This window comes from Neolamprologus multifasciatus, chromosome 15, assembly GCF_963576455.1.
Source record: "Neolamprologus multifasciatus chromosome 15, fNeoMul1.2, whole genome shotgun sequence".
NCBI lineage: Eukaryota > Metazoa > Chordata > Actinopteri > Cichliformes > Cichlidae > Neolamprologus > Neolamprologus multifasciatus.
Window position 1 is genome coordinate 28,686,204 of NC_140453.1, and position 14,851 is coordinate 28,701,054.

At 40.4% G+C, this 14,851-nt stretch overlaps 1 protein-coding gene across 5 annotated transcripts in view; it reads left to right on the forward strand.

Moving 5' to 3' along the window:
- The first annotated feature begins 105 nt into the window (after positions 1-105).
- The window catches only part of ptprfa (protein tyrosine phosphatase receptor type Fa), a 381,399-nt gene continuing 366,653 nt past the window's right edge, over positions 106-14,851 (forward strand). Inside the window, exon 1 of one of the 5 annotated variants that reach the window (XM_085133098.1) lies at positions 106-828. The gene's annotated coding sequence lies outside the window, so the exon portion shown is untranslated. The remainder of the gene's footprint in view (positions 829-14,851) is intronic. The other 4 variants (XM_085133099.1, XM_085133100.1, XM_085133101.1 and 1 more) reach the window with 4 other exon arrangements.

The window sequence follows — 14,851 nt, forward strand, 5'->3', positions numbered from 1 at the left end:
TATCACTGGTGATTGGCCAAAGTTAAAAAGCTAAGTTGTACAAAATAAGTAAAAATATTCAAAATAAATGTTTGTACCACAGTTTTTCGTCTCATCGTCGCTTTCAGTGCCAGAACTGTAGGAAATCCTTTTCTCTATAGATGGCACCTCTGCACTGTCACAGGCTACAGCAGGTCGATGCTGTGGTGTTAATTACTGCCGGGATCTCCTCTGGAGCAGGTAGCTGATCGCTCATGGGCTCCGACGGGGGAGGTGTCGGGGGACCGCGTTTTCAGTGCGGGGATCGAACCACAGACACATCCGGGTGTTGTGTTTAAAGTGTGTGTAAACGACATTTCTATAGAAATAAATGTCATTATGAGCAGGATGATTAATACGATTAACGAGGAGCCTGTCAGTGTGTAAATAAACTAGGACGTCTTTGACAGCCTCCACCCAGGAGCCTAGAATGTTACCGGAAACAGCCGAACACAGCCGACGCCTCCCGAGGGTGTGTGTGTGGACAAAGTGTTAGGGATGCTGCTCTTTCAGAGCGCGGCTACCGCGGACGGTCAGGGAGCAGACCGCTGGCTTACCGGGAACACGAACCGACGCTGAGGCGGCGGAAGCTCCACGCACGGCGGCAGCTGAGCGGAGGATTTACCTGACGCTCCTCACGGTGCATTTACGGACCTTTTTCTGATCCACCTCGGGGAATTAGACCAAGTGTTGTGGGACTGGAGGAATTCCAAGACTCTTTGCTAACTGTCTGTAATCTTGGGACCCCCGTGCATTCATTTCTTCAACCTCTTCTCCGAAATGCAAACGTCCAGGAAACCCTAGAATATGGTGAGTTTAAAGGTCTTTTTCCCTTTTAAACTGCTTTTTCGTGGAAAGTGTCACAGATGGAAGAAATGCAGCGCTGTGTGGTGACAGCTGTTAGAGGAGCGTCCTGCAGAACGGACACACTGAAGGCGAAACGCATTTTGTATTCACACAAGTCCGTCAACTCTCACTCACACCTAACAATGCAGTCTGCACAGAGGGAACACAACAACACCCAAACTATTTTTTTTTTTTTTTAATCTATAAGACGCATATAGAAATCACATCTTTAAATGAAACAACAAAGCCTGTCTCCAAAACCTCAATTGAATCATTGAATGTAAATGTGAGAATTATATAAATGTATCATATGTCGTGCAGGTACAGTATGAATGATGAATACAGTCATCTTTTTTTACCATTTATTTGTAAATCATATACGCATTATATATTATTTGTATATTATATATGCTTTTCTGGTAGATGATCATATTGCTGCTACAGTTGTGAAAGTGTTGCCCACATTTATGGGAATATTTGCGCTGTCACGAAGACTGTCACAGTAGTTTTCCCCCATGGTGCGCTGTTATTTTTGGAATCAGGGTTTTTTAATGCAGTTTGATGGGAGCATCTCTCCGTACAGGCACATAATGGCACAGTTGTTCTGCGCACTGAAAATCTTTGCGAGTCAGGGCACTGCTCCCTGTCCTTTTGTATAAGATGTCATTTCTGCAGCAAGCTGTGCAGCCCCCTCATTAATCGGTCATTAGTTAAGTTATTAGTTTCATTAATTGCAGACTCACAAGTCTGAGCTTTCTGTTTAGACTTTGTCTTGGTGACATTAATTAAAATGTACAGTTTAATGCGTTTTGCACGATGATGATAAATGCACGTGTGAGAACAGAGCGACCTGCGGACTTGTTACCGGAACATTTTAGTGTGAAACGGTTAAATGTGTCAAAGCATTACGTGAGTGGGCTTTCTGGAAATAATACAGGCCTAGTTCGTGCACAAGTCTTTCAGTATTCTACTCTACGCGTAAATTCAGTCTCGGCTCTGTTGTGGCGTCTGTGTGGCAGCCCGCGTGTTCGCCTGCTTATCATCGCACGGCTTCACACTCAGCCTTCATTCTTCCGGCAGTTTCCTAAAACAAGAACAGCGAACTGTCCTGTTCGTGCTACTGATGCAAAAAATCAAATTCCCGCAAGGCTAAAAAAGGGTAAAAGAAGAGGGATGGGAGTGCGTGACTCGGTGTGACAGAGTGATAATTGGCTGTCAGCTCACCTGGATTTGACGGAGCTCTAATTAGGCTGGATGGAAAACAGGGAGCGAGCGAGGCGGGCGGAGTGAAGGAGTGCAACAGATGGAGAGAAAGGGGTGAGGACGGGGATGCTGGATAGCAGGTGGAGTCACAGAAGCAAGATGCAGAGAGAGAAGACGTGGAGGGAGCGTGTTCTTCGTGTGTGTGTCGCTCATAAATGCATCAGCTGAAAGCCAGCACTGTGAGTCTGCGTGTTTGTGTGTTGCTCCTCTCACCCTGGTGAAAGCAGCAGGAGGCTTGGCCCTGAATGCTGAATGCTTCACTGCTGCACATGCATACACACGCACACGCATACACACGCACATGCATATACACGCACACGCCGGTGGCATTTATAGGATTTCTTAAATTGGGTGGCACAAGGGGGCCGAAGAACATCAGATTAGGAATGAATACAGTGTAGAAAATTGGTTTAGAAAACATCATTTTCAGGCTCATACGCAGCTCTGTGCCCTTGTACGGATGCATTACATGAAAAGTGACATTGCCCAAAAGTTTAAATGTTGTTTCGCAAAACAAGAAATTAGACTCTACACGAGTAAATGTCATGCAGCCACATGTACAAAAAGACTTGGCATTAAAATAAAGTCCTGAAACTCAACATGCTTCCAAACTACGTTCAAACGGCGCACACACACACTGGTTGCACAGCAGCTGTGCAGCTTCTGGCTTCCTGGCAATTAATCAGCAGGTTTTTCTCCCGACATATCCTGACAAATAATAACCATCTAAAGCTGTTTCTGCATCAGACACCAATTTAAACATTCCCTCCATTCTATCAGTCACATTTTCATATTTGTGACATTTTTGCGGCTACTTCTGTAGCTTTGAATGATTCCAGGACTTTGCTGTCAACTGTCACATGGCTGTTCCCTCAAAAAAGGTCAGATGAAAGCTTTTCACAGCACTGCAGGTTTTCAGTTTGCACTCTTCAGAATTGTTAATAATTACTCACTTAAACTACCTGGACTTCAAAAACTGGGTTTAAAAGGCTAAAAGTTTGCACACTGCACTTTGTCAGGCAACGAAGGCAGAAACAGCGTCACATTTCTTTGTGTTTGTAGCTCAACAAATCAAGACGGGCTTCAGCCGATGAAGTTCAGGAACCCAGAATCAGCTGTTCCATCAACCAGCTGGATACACACACACACACACACACACACACACACACACACACACACACACACACACACACACACACACACACACACACACACACACAATAAAAATGATTACTTAAGTGAATCATTTCTGAACAGCTGACGTCATCTTGTTGAAACTTTTGGGCAATCTTGATATTTTTCAGTTCGAGCCTTTACTCTGGTTCTTAACAGAGTTGCTAAAAAGTTTTTCTTGTAGTTAACTAAAACTAACAAAACCTTTAAGCTGATTAAACAAGAAAAAAACCCAAAACAAAAATATGAAAAAACCTGAAAACTAACTGAAATGTTACATTTATAAAACTCCCTGAAATAAAATAATAAATAGAGATTACATTTCTTTAGATTTAGTTTTTGTAAATTTGGTCTAATTTGTCAACAGAGCCAGTCTGAGGAAGCTAACAGCGAAAACTATTCAAAAACTCAACTAAAGCTGAACATTTTAAAATAAATAAATCTAAGCTGTGGAAAACTGCCAAACGAGCCAAAACTAATCTAAATTACAAAGAAAAACCCTGAAGTCTATCAAACTTTGCTTCGGCCTTCATCAAACATGCCTGCTGTGAGGTCAGGAAACTCTGTGACTCCTCTGTCCAGAGCACATTATTCTGAAAGGTCTTTGTATGTTCATGAGTTTTGGAAGCACCTTTGTTCTCTTTGGACCTCAAAGGATTTTCCCTGAAATTCCATGAAAGTCAAATGTATGCGGTGCTTTTCTCAGAGTAGATGTATCTTCTTTGGCAGCTTCAGAGTCGCCTACAAAGGATGTGAAGACATTTTCGAGATCTTGCTGATTTCTTTTTGCATCAGTTTATCTGTCACGGGCAGAAGCTTGTGGAACAAAGTGAGAGCTGCTTTGTACTTGCAGATTATTTCTTTCAGTGAATTTATTTGACAACTTTAGGAGAGCCCTTTAGAGTGCCAACGATAGCCAAGTGGTCAAATGTTTAAATAAATTAACTCCCTGATGAATTTCTAATCACTGGTACCTGACAGGAGTTCAAGGTCATTATAAGCGTTTTTTAACCGTGTCATTTATTGGATCATAATAGCTTTAGCTGTTGTTACTGTTCCATGGAGGGTCGAGTGCTTGTTCAAATATGTATGAAAGAGGCAACACTTTCAATTAAAACTTGTTGTTTTTTGTCCTCGACCTTTAAATCCAACTCAAAGCTTTTTTCTGAATTAGATCTTCTGCTAGTGGCAAAGAATGTTAGAAGCTCAGTTTATAATAGAAAAGGCAGCAGCCATGTCCTATGTTAATGGCTTTGTGGCTCTAACTACATCATCTCACCTCCTCTTCAGTCATAATTACTAAGACCATTAAAGAGTAGGTCTAAATAACTCTTAATGCTAATTCGTGACATGGTTGAGTAGAACTCTACATGAAGAAAAAAAATATATATACAGTTGAAAAGTGACATAAAAAGCCTTCAATGGAACATTAACTTACTTATGTAAAATAAATTAACTGCTTTTAAAATGTCAAATCACACTTTTTGAAAATAAGATTGATTGAAAACCAGGTTTTTATTAGATAAGATTAAATAACTTCACATACCAAAAAGCTGGGATTCTTTGTCTTGATCACAGCTCCATCTGAAGCTGCTGGCATTTCAGCTGAATGCAGGCTGGCTCCCCTCCATTTCTGCTCACACTCAGCCATCCTCTGCACATTGATAAATTGTGTGTAATTTCAGGGATGAACAAGCATGAAAACATATGGGTGGAAAGGGCTGCTATGTTTTGGCATTCTGTATATACAGCTATTTTATCCAGGTTAGAGAGACAAGAGGACTAACCAGGGCCGTGCTCACATAGTTCTTTACAGTGACTTTATAGCTCTATTTTTAATGAATTTTAAACACTTTTTAAACAAATTCTATTCATCTATCTATCTGTGATATTCAACATGACAGCTGCTATCATGAAACCTACCAGATGAAATAATCTATTAACTTTTAAGATTAAAGAAGTGGTATGATAATTAAAAAATCAATCATCAAAAAACGATTATCTTTTTCCAAAATACAAAACATTTATACACACACACACACACACACACACACACACACACACACACACACACACACACACACACACACACACACACACAGTAAGTCTTTTTAAACTGTCCGCCGATATCAGTGCCCAAGTTCAGCGCCCTCTAGTGGCCATGTGAATAAGTGCATATAAAATTGTCACTTCCATGAACTTGGTAGAAACACTGGAAACGTCCCTACATACAGTTTCATACATACATACCTCTATCTATGGTAGGTGACAGTGACATTGGTTGGGCACAACCATGCAGTTATTTAGCTGAAGGGCTTTTTTTCATTTCATATGACACAATTAAATCAAAGTATAACGAGAAAATGTTTTTGCTGCAACTTAAACTGCTTATTTTGTAGATACTACAGGCTAATGTGTCCAAAGTAATGGATCTCAGTCTCTTCTGACCTCTCATTCTCATTGGCTGCTGACTGGTCTTGCACTTCTTGGAGGAAAAATATATTTTCTGAAAACTCGTCGTATTGCATGATCTGATAGCCCCTTGTTGTTGTTGTTCCTATATCGTCATAAATGAACCAATGACGTTGTCTTACTATTCAGTTAGCCAAGATTAGCCAAGAAGTTAGCTATTGCTATTAAAACCTACATTTGGCTGAAAAACTGACATATATTATATTGATTATATTGAATAAATTAATTAAGAAAATAAATGCAATATTTACACTTTGTTCTAGGAGAGTTTTTTTTTTCCTTTTATCCTCACTTTGCAAAGCTGTGACATCACAGCAACCTGATTGGTCAGTTGCAATGTTGGTGAAGCAGTATTACTATGATGATGCAAGAAGCACACCAACACGTGTTCATCAGTGAAATCTGGGTTTACTTTTACTTTGGATTGAGCCATTGGCCACTTACTATGCTAAGCTAGTCTAAGCACATCCTGCCTCCACCTGCAGCTCTCATTGACCTGAAACTGACCCAGCGCAGTCTCCTACAGTCTGCTGCCTGGTATGGATTGATGCCTCTGCTTCTCAGCATTAGTCCCATAAACTTAAATGTTTAAAATGTACAAATACATCACTCTTTTCAACTTTATTGTTTCTATTTTTAATTAAAAAACCAAACAAAATTAAGGCAATTTGATTAAATCTGAGCTGACAAACAGGCCAAGCAGATGGGGAATCTTACTCGCTCTCCTTGTTGACAGTTTCTTGAAAAATCTCCAAGAACACATCTCCCCTCTCTGCTGTCTCATTAGCATACTGTGTCATAGACCAAAGCAGGAGATTGTCTTAAAACAGTGCCTCGTGTGGGTCTTAAAACCTGCTGTGTGAAATCATGAAAGACGTTTTCACTCCTGGGACCGCTATCTGGGCCCGAACCCAAAAGATTCCTGTGCATCCTTCCCTCAGCAGAAACACCGGTTTTCCCTTCTTTCCTCCTGTGAACATGAAAGAGAACAGATGCTCGGCTCTGTTTTTATTTGTCTGGAGTCACAGTTGCTTTAAGAATGAGATCAGATTGCAGCAGGTTGCGTTTCCTGCTGCAGCACCTTCAAAGATAAACATGTTTCTTAATCATAAGCTTTGTAACAACACAGACGGCTGCTCCCTGCTATCATCCCATCTCATCTGTCTGTAGTATACACCAGTTGTTTATGGGTGTTTTCTGCCAAACTACAGCTGAGGCGGAGAAATGTGATGAATGCAGTTTGTTTGCCTGTTTGTCAGCACAAGAACAGCCGAGCTGAAATTTATCAGCTGTGGTGGGGAGGCGAGAAACCCACCCACACCTCGGTGTGGATCACGATGATGTTCTCTAAAACTGCAAAGTAGGGCGTCGGCAGTGTCCTTCTAGTGAGGTACTGCATGGGGAAGAGCTCTTTTTTATTTATTACCTTTAATTTCAAAGGAAATGTTAATTTTAACATTTGGTGCTAATTTTAATGTGAAAACAGCAGAATATTCAACAGTTATGCAGTTAGAGGTGTCACAGACTTCATCTGCGAACTAAGTTTAAGGTCTTGTGTCTGGGTTTTAACTTCGGGTGCTGAGAGTCCTGAAAGTAGTAGTTTTGTGGTAAACGCTGCGACTCTGCAGAGAAGAAAACTGATAAGATAGCAACAGGCTGTTCGGCTTCCTGTGGACATGATTGGATGCGAGTTCAGCTTGTCTCCTGTGTGCTGTGGCATTGTTCCTGTGCTGATTGACCCATCTACTGCACAGTCCAGTTTGTCTCCTTTCATTCCCACAATAGAGCTGCAGGACAATAGCCAGGTTTTTCATTCAGACTCTCTATTATTTTGTGTTCAGCTAAAGAGTGGCTGCAGTGTTGTTGTTTTATTTCAGCTCAGACTGGGAGCAAGATCCTATCAGCACTGACAGCCCTGTGATTTGCCCACTGTGACACAGGATATTTTCTAGTATCAAAAATGACCTCTGTTATGGGTGTTTGGCTTGTGTGGGTTTTGTGCACGCTGCAGACGCTGTGTTCGTCATCGAAGCAAGAAGGAACAACCCGCAGAGAGAGTGTTCACAAATCGAAAGATCACCTGCCATACATCCTAGTGACATCAGGTGGTACTTGTATCGTTAACGCAAAAACTCATGCACAGAAATGACGGATGGGTCACAAATGTGAAAATGATTCAGTAAGGTGCTGGGCCACCATGCGCCTCCAGGGGAGTTTTAGTGCTCCTGTAGTTCTCAGGTTCCTCAGCTCTGCCTGAGGGATGCAGCTTTCAGCATGCTCAGGATTACGTCTTTGCTTTTTGCAGACGTTGTGGTGCTTCTTTTTTCCTTATGCAGCCTGACCTCCAGCCTGTGCCTGTGTGGCAGGCATCTATGAGGATTAGCACTTCTAAATCAGATGCCAAAGGATGGAACACCCACCCCAGGGTTGGAGATTACGTGTTGCCAGAAGAGTGTAGGGTAGTGACCCACAGAATAAGAAGGATAAGACTTCTTCTGTCGGGTGTCTAGGCCCATCCTTAAAAATTGGGTAAACAAATTAACAACAGCTAACCATTTAATCACCAGGAGAGTTATCACTCCAATAATGATCACTCTTTCAGTGTGCATGGTCATTGCTATGACCTGCCGTGGGTACCCCTCTGTCCTCCTGTGCACACGCTGGTCTTCACGTTGTGCTGTATCTGTTCTGTCTGTCAGTTACGGCTCCATCACATGCCCGTGCTGCTGTATGCTGAATGATAAGCTGCTCTTTACTGCAGTGCATCAATTAATAAGGCTTCAGAGGCTGATAGCTGAGCTGCGGGATAATGCCACATATTCTTGGAAGATATTTGAAATTATGGAGAGGAATATAATGTGAAATTTAGAGTAGATACAGGCATTAAAAACCATCACCTCAGTGCCTTTCTTAGTGAAGCCCTTCTTCTACTCTCCTCCAAACTGCTGGATGTTATGGATGAATAGGTTCTAGTGTTGGAGCTGTGACCTGGATGTGCCCCTAGATGCTGTGTGAATGTAAAACTCATCATCAGCTCGAGGCTATCGCTGGATCAAAGTAACACAGTCTAATTATTTAACCCACAGTTGGAGGATAACACCTTCATGCCTTCAATAATCACGAGGCAGCTGTTTTAAATCCAAACTCATTTCAAATTTAGAAATATTTTTATTTATGTCAAATCATTGGCTGCTTGTAAGTTTGTGTGATTGGTTAAACTCAGTGGAAAAATTCTACTATATTGCACAAATGTAGTTAAGGCTACATTTAGTGTGTTCTTATAGAAAATATGATGAAAGTAGTGGCAAGTAAAAATGAAAACTAGGGTCTGTGTATAATAATTCCTAAATAGTTCATATGATACTTTGGTTTAACCCCTGAATCTGCCATCTTCTGTGTTGCTCCCTCTCAATGGCAGCATTGGATCAATCCCATATCATTGGTTCTTGTCCATGTCTGGTTCCAGTGGCCCCCGTCTCGTCAGTATGACCTGTCTCCTCAATACTTGTTGGGCCGTGTTAAGTAGTGACGGTAAATTTTATTCTTTTTACTGAATCGAGTTTTAATGAATCACTCACCAAAGTGAATCGGATTTTTGAGTCATTTGATTCACTGAGTCAGTCGACCAGAGAGTGCAAAAAATTTACATTTTCACTCAAACGTAATTTGTTTCTCTTTTCATGTAAATCCTACTGCTAAGATGAATGATTCTAAAAAAACAACAACTATTTTATAGAGCAAAAAAGAGCAAAAACATTTCTAAAAGTAAGCAATTTCCTATCAAAATTGCATAATAAATATTTATTTTGTTTATTTTTATTTTACTAGTATTTTCTCATCTAAATGTCCACTGAGCTGTGAGCCAGGGGGCGGTAATGCGCCTTAACATTGGTTGCCAACCAAGAAGAAGAAGAAGCTGTGAGCCAGGAGGGAGGGGCTGAGTGAGTGAGTGATTCGTTCGCGCTCTGATACAGCACAGGAGGGAGGGGGTGAGTAGCTCAAATGTGCTGTTAGCATGTTAGCAGAGCGATGCTACTGTGAACCGAGGAGCTATTGTCTTGATGTGAGCTTCTACTCAGGGTTTTTTCTTCCAGTTCAGAGCAGAATTTTTTTTGTTACGATACTGGATGTTGTGTTTTTCTCCACAATTTTAATTATAAGCTAGATATATTGCTGCTAACAGCAACAGTGATGAGTCAGTGAGTCAGTTGGGCTTGTGAATCATGATTTATGAGTCAGTAAAGTGATTCTCGAGTATTGAACGATTCGTTCATGATTCGCGCATCACTAGTGTTAAGTCAGTCCAGATTAGTATGGCTTCAGGTGTGCATCTCTTGCTCTTGCTTACAAGAATGAATTTCTACAGCCGTGTGTAAAACACGATGGGAGAGCGTTTCAGCTCGTGGTGTTGAAGATGAACGCAGAAAACCTGTCAAATATCTGAGTTTTTCAAAATGACAATGACCCAAACACATGAGCCTCCACCACGGTGGGACACTATCAGTCATGCCTGGGCCTAAGCTCATTAGAAGTATACAGATATACTGTTTTTCCATTTCCATGAATAATTAATACAAAGAAACGAGGTATGACCCGAGACTCTGAAGCTCCATTGTTACTCTTTAATCCTTTTAGTACAGTTTCCTTCATGATCCACAATTTCTTTACTTGAGAAATGAACTACGCCAAATATTGAACGTGTGCTTTTACTGCTTTGGTGTGTTTGGGATCATTGTTCGTGACAGTGTAGTGACCAGAGAGGGGGCTAAATCTTAGGGTAACGCTATCCACCCTACAACATGCCAACTGTGTGACATACACACAAAAGACTCACAACTTTCAGCATAAAGAGAAAGAAGGTCGACCGGGCAGGTAGAGTTTGAAAGAATTTACTTTTCTTTCTTTTTAATAGTTAATTTTACTGCATATTTTACAAAAAAACATTAGCTGGTTCTGAAGTAAATGAATTATCTGGAGCAGGGGTGTCAAACTCAAATACACAGTGGGCCAAAATTCAAAACTGGAACAAAGTCGCGGGCTAACATTAATATTTATTGAAAAAAAATCTTCCTCCAGATATAAGAATGAATCTTTTCTTATGGACTCAAACAGGTTTTGCTGAAAAACTGAATATGGAACAAGCAAAGCTTAATACTAAACAATATATATATTTTCTGTATAATACCAGCAGGCCAGCTCAGATAGTAATTTGGTGGCTTCACGGGCCAAATGTAATTAGGCTGCGAGCCAAATTTGGCCCACGGGCCAGAGTTTGACACCTATGATCTGGAGGATGGTGAAAGAAACTAATAAAGGATTTAAAGGTAACAGGAGCTTCAGTACTCATCTTCACCATGGTAACAGGTAAATAACTGTCTATGTAATGTGAAGCAGGATGCAATCATTTACAACAGCAAAAGGTTAAACTGAGTAAAACTGACTCAGATTTGAAGCACTTTTCAGTTTCTGGAAGTTTCCCTCAGCTCATCGTCTTTCCCTACAGGATAGTGCTGTTTGCTGTAGTGTTCCCACAAATGTCCCAGAGATGCAGTACACCTCCTCAATCTGTTTTCTGGCTGTTTGTGACCAGCAGACATCTGAAGGTGCGCCAAAATATGAATAAATGTCCCCAGCAGCCTCTAAGTACTACAAAACAGGGCCGTACACGTTTGACTGTCAGTTTCTTGACATTTTTACGACAGTCTGGAAAAACATTATATATGATATCTAATATGAAAATGAGCAGTTGTGCTTACGACTGTTGTCATTATTTCGTTTCTTATTTGGTCTGGGCACAGTCCCACGTAGCAGACACAGTATTTTTAATGAATGTCCTTCACAACAGCCTGCCAGTTATACCACCAGGCCATGTGGTTGCATCCTCAAGTCGTTCCAAAGCCGGCTCGAGTCCAGCCGCCACGCAGACCTGCTGCTGCAGCTCTGAGCTCGAGCTCTGCAGGAAAACAAATGCTTCTGACAAGCAAACATGGCCACCAGCAGCTATGAGAGAGTCAAAGCTTTGCCCAGTAAAAACACAAGAGGGAGATTAATTTACATGAATGGACCATGAATTATTTACATTGTTCCTATTTTTGCTGTAACACCGTGAGGCCTTGATATCGGGATTAAATTTTTATTGCACAAAATGTGAGATTTTTCTATTTCTAGTTAATATTCCGTTAATAATAAATGACTTTATCTGACATGGGATTTGTGAAGCTTATAGGGCTTTTTCTTTCAGCATTAACTCGGACACTTCATAAATGAAAAATGATTAAAAGGTGGATTCTCCCAACATTTTTTATTTTGGGTTTTTATTGTTTTGGTTGTTGCTTCCAAATCACACGTGGAAGCCAGGCAGGTCCTTATGATGCAACCAGCTGTCAGAGAGTGTAACATAAGAAGTGTTTTTAGGAAGTTTAACATTCCCTTTGCATTCCTAAATTAAATCCAATTTTCATATATATGATATTGTTTCAGATCTTAAGCCTTAGATTAGAGCACATTTTTAATTAAAATGACTCTGCATTGATAGCTTTACAAATAAAATGTAAATATAAATTAAATACCTGCAAAGTGTCAAATAATGAAACCGTGGTCAGAACAAAACCTTCACACAGTTTTTCTCTGGTTGCTGTCAGGTGAAATCGATTCCCTCACATGAGGAGGAAAGCCGTTTACGCTCTGACTGATTTGGATGCTCTTTTCAAATATTCGACTGAAATGTTCTTCTGTTGTGAAGAGACTTTGTCTTTCCTAGACAGCACGAGACACTCGCAGACAGACCTAAAGGCTCTCTTCTTTGGACACCCACAAGCCATTTGTTTGTTCCCAGAGGAATATTCACGAAGCGTTTTCAGTGAAGTTAATGGTGTAAAACACAGTTGTTCCATCTATAAATGGCTCAAAGGAGTCAGAAGCAAAATCTATAAATAACACATGATTAAGATGTTTTTCTTATATTGATAATTACACAGAATGGCTGCTGATTATTTTGAAGACAAAGGAAATAGGGAAGTGATTTTATGGTGATATAGCTGAAGCTTGTGTTCAATAGGGGTGGGGGAAAAATGGATACTGTGTAGTATGGTGATATTTTGTTTGCTAATAATGTATCGATACAGGGACAGCAGAAATTGATATTTTGTTACAAAAAGGTTTTTGTGCTCTGACTTCAGAGCATGTTGATCCTTTTTCTGAGCAAGAATCCTGACATTCCTTCACTGTCCAAATGTGTTTAACTTGTTTTTGGCAGCAATAAACATGACAGTTTACTTATTTTAATTTAAGACATGTTTTATTTTAATTAAGTTTAAAACTTTTATTTAATGTAAAATTATATGTTGTTTTAATTTACTTTCAAATTCTTCAGTTGCTGAAGGGGCTGCATAGTTTTCATAAACTGCATAGTTCAGAATAGCTATAATTGTACCAGATGGTTGATTCAGTTAAGTTGGACTAGACTGTAATACAAACCGTTCAGTTTGTCAACAATAAAACTGAAATGAGAGAAAGACTGAGTGTGAGACTTTGATATTAGAGAAAATGAATATTGATAAAGTTTACCTTTATGTACAGAATCTGAATATCGCAAAATATTTTAAAAAATTGTAATAATATCGTATCGTGTGTTAAGTATTGTGATAATATCGTATCGTGGGATGTATGGTGATTCCCACCTCTAATGTTCAATATGCCAAATATTATTTTTAGCAAAAAAGACAAAGTGCTAACCTGGGCCGTTAACTATTTGCTGGAAGTAGGAGGAGCTAAATGAAGGCAACTGTAGCTCTTTTTATAATGTGGGCCAAACTACAATAAGACATTAGCTGCTGCACAGCTGCTACTGCTCAGTTTTTTCTCCAGTTTTTATTGAGATGAATAAATACTTTGTCTTAAAGACCTCTGCTTTCATCATCAAGCTCGTCAAACTATCAATTTAACGACACAGGTTTAAGCAGCAGTCATGTTTAGTCCAAGTCGGTTTTCACAGAATAAACATGGTCTATAATTACCGCTCTGTGGCTGAACTACTTTCAGCTTCTTCTGTGATCAGGGTCATGGCCACTTGTTTGCTTTACAAACAGCTGGTGAACCAGCAGGGGAGCAGCTGATATTTCCCATCTTTCACGTGACTTTCGCTTGTTGTCTGAGGGCTTTTAACGTCCTCTTGGTTCAAAATCGTAGGCCCAGGATTCAGTGTCAGCTGATAACCAGCAGCATTGCAGAGCTCTTTTAATGCACTAAATACATCAAATGAATGGGAGAGAAGTGCTAATAACACAGCTAGAGGTTTTGTCTTCATCCACAATCACTTCTTCACGTCTTCCTCCTCTCTGTATGGACAGGAAAGCTGTCAGACTAATATCCCTTCCTGTGATGATAGTTTGGGAGGACCTCCGTTTTTAATCAATGGTGGTACTCCAACGTGATTGTGTTCCTAGGCCTTCATTTGTATTAAACACTTTTTTAAAGACTGAGACTGATTAATGTGTTTTTAACAGTGTGCAGCTAGTACAGACCATTGCATAAATATAAAGCCCAGAAGTTGAAGTCGTGACGGTTCCTCTTAAGGGGAGTCAAAAAACATGAAATACGCTGCATTGCAACTTGTAGTATATCAAGCTGGACTATAATGACTTCAGTGCCTGAGCAGTGGTCTTATTAGCTGCATTAGATGCTTCATTTTGCCTCATGAACAATATTTCATGGAAAGCATTAGCCAGTCACTCACTGGGACACAATCCATCCTCAGTGACTGGTTATGTAATAAGGATTGATATTTATGGCTATGTAGTGCAGAGCCAGTGGCAGCAGCATGAATGCTGTAAAGGCGAGTGTATAGAGTGTCTTTTATAGGGTTTTTACGGCGCTTCCTTCTAACGGCACAGAGATGGGCGCTGAAGTGGGCAGTTATGACGGAGGTGTTGATATTGCTTCTAGATTGGGGCGGTAGTGACTGTGTGTGTTTAATAAAAACGTTCACCCAAAGCTAAACAAGAAGCCGCACGCGTGCAGTTTGCTTCCCGTAAATATAATCCAATCGGTTTCACTTCACAGTTGTGTTCATTTCTGGAGA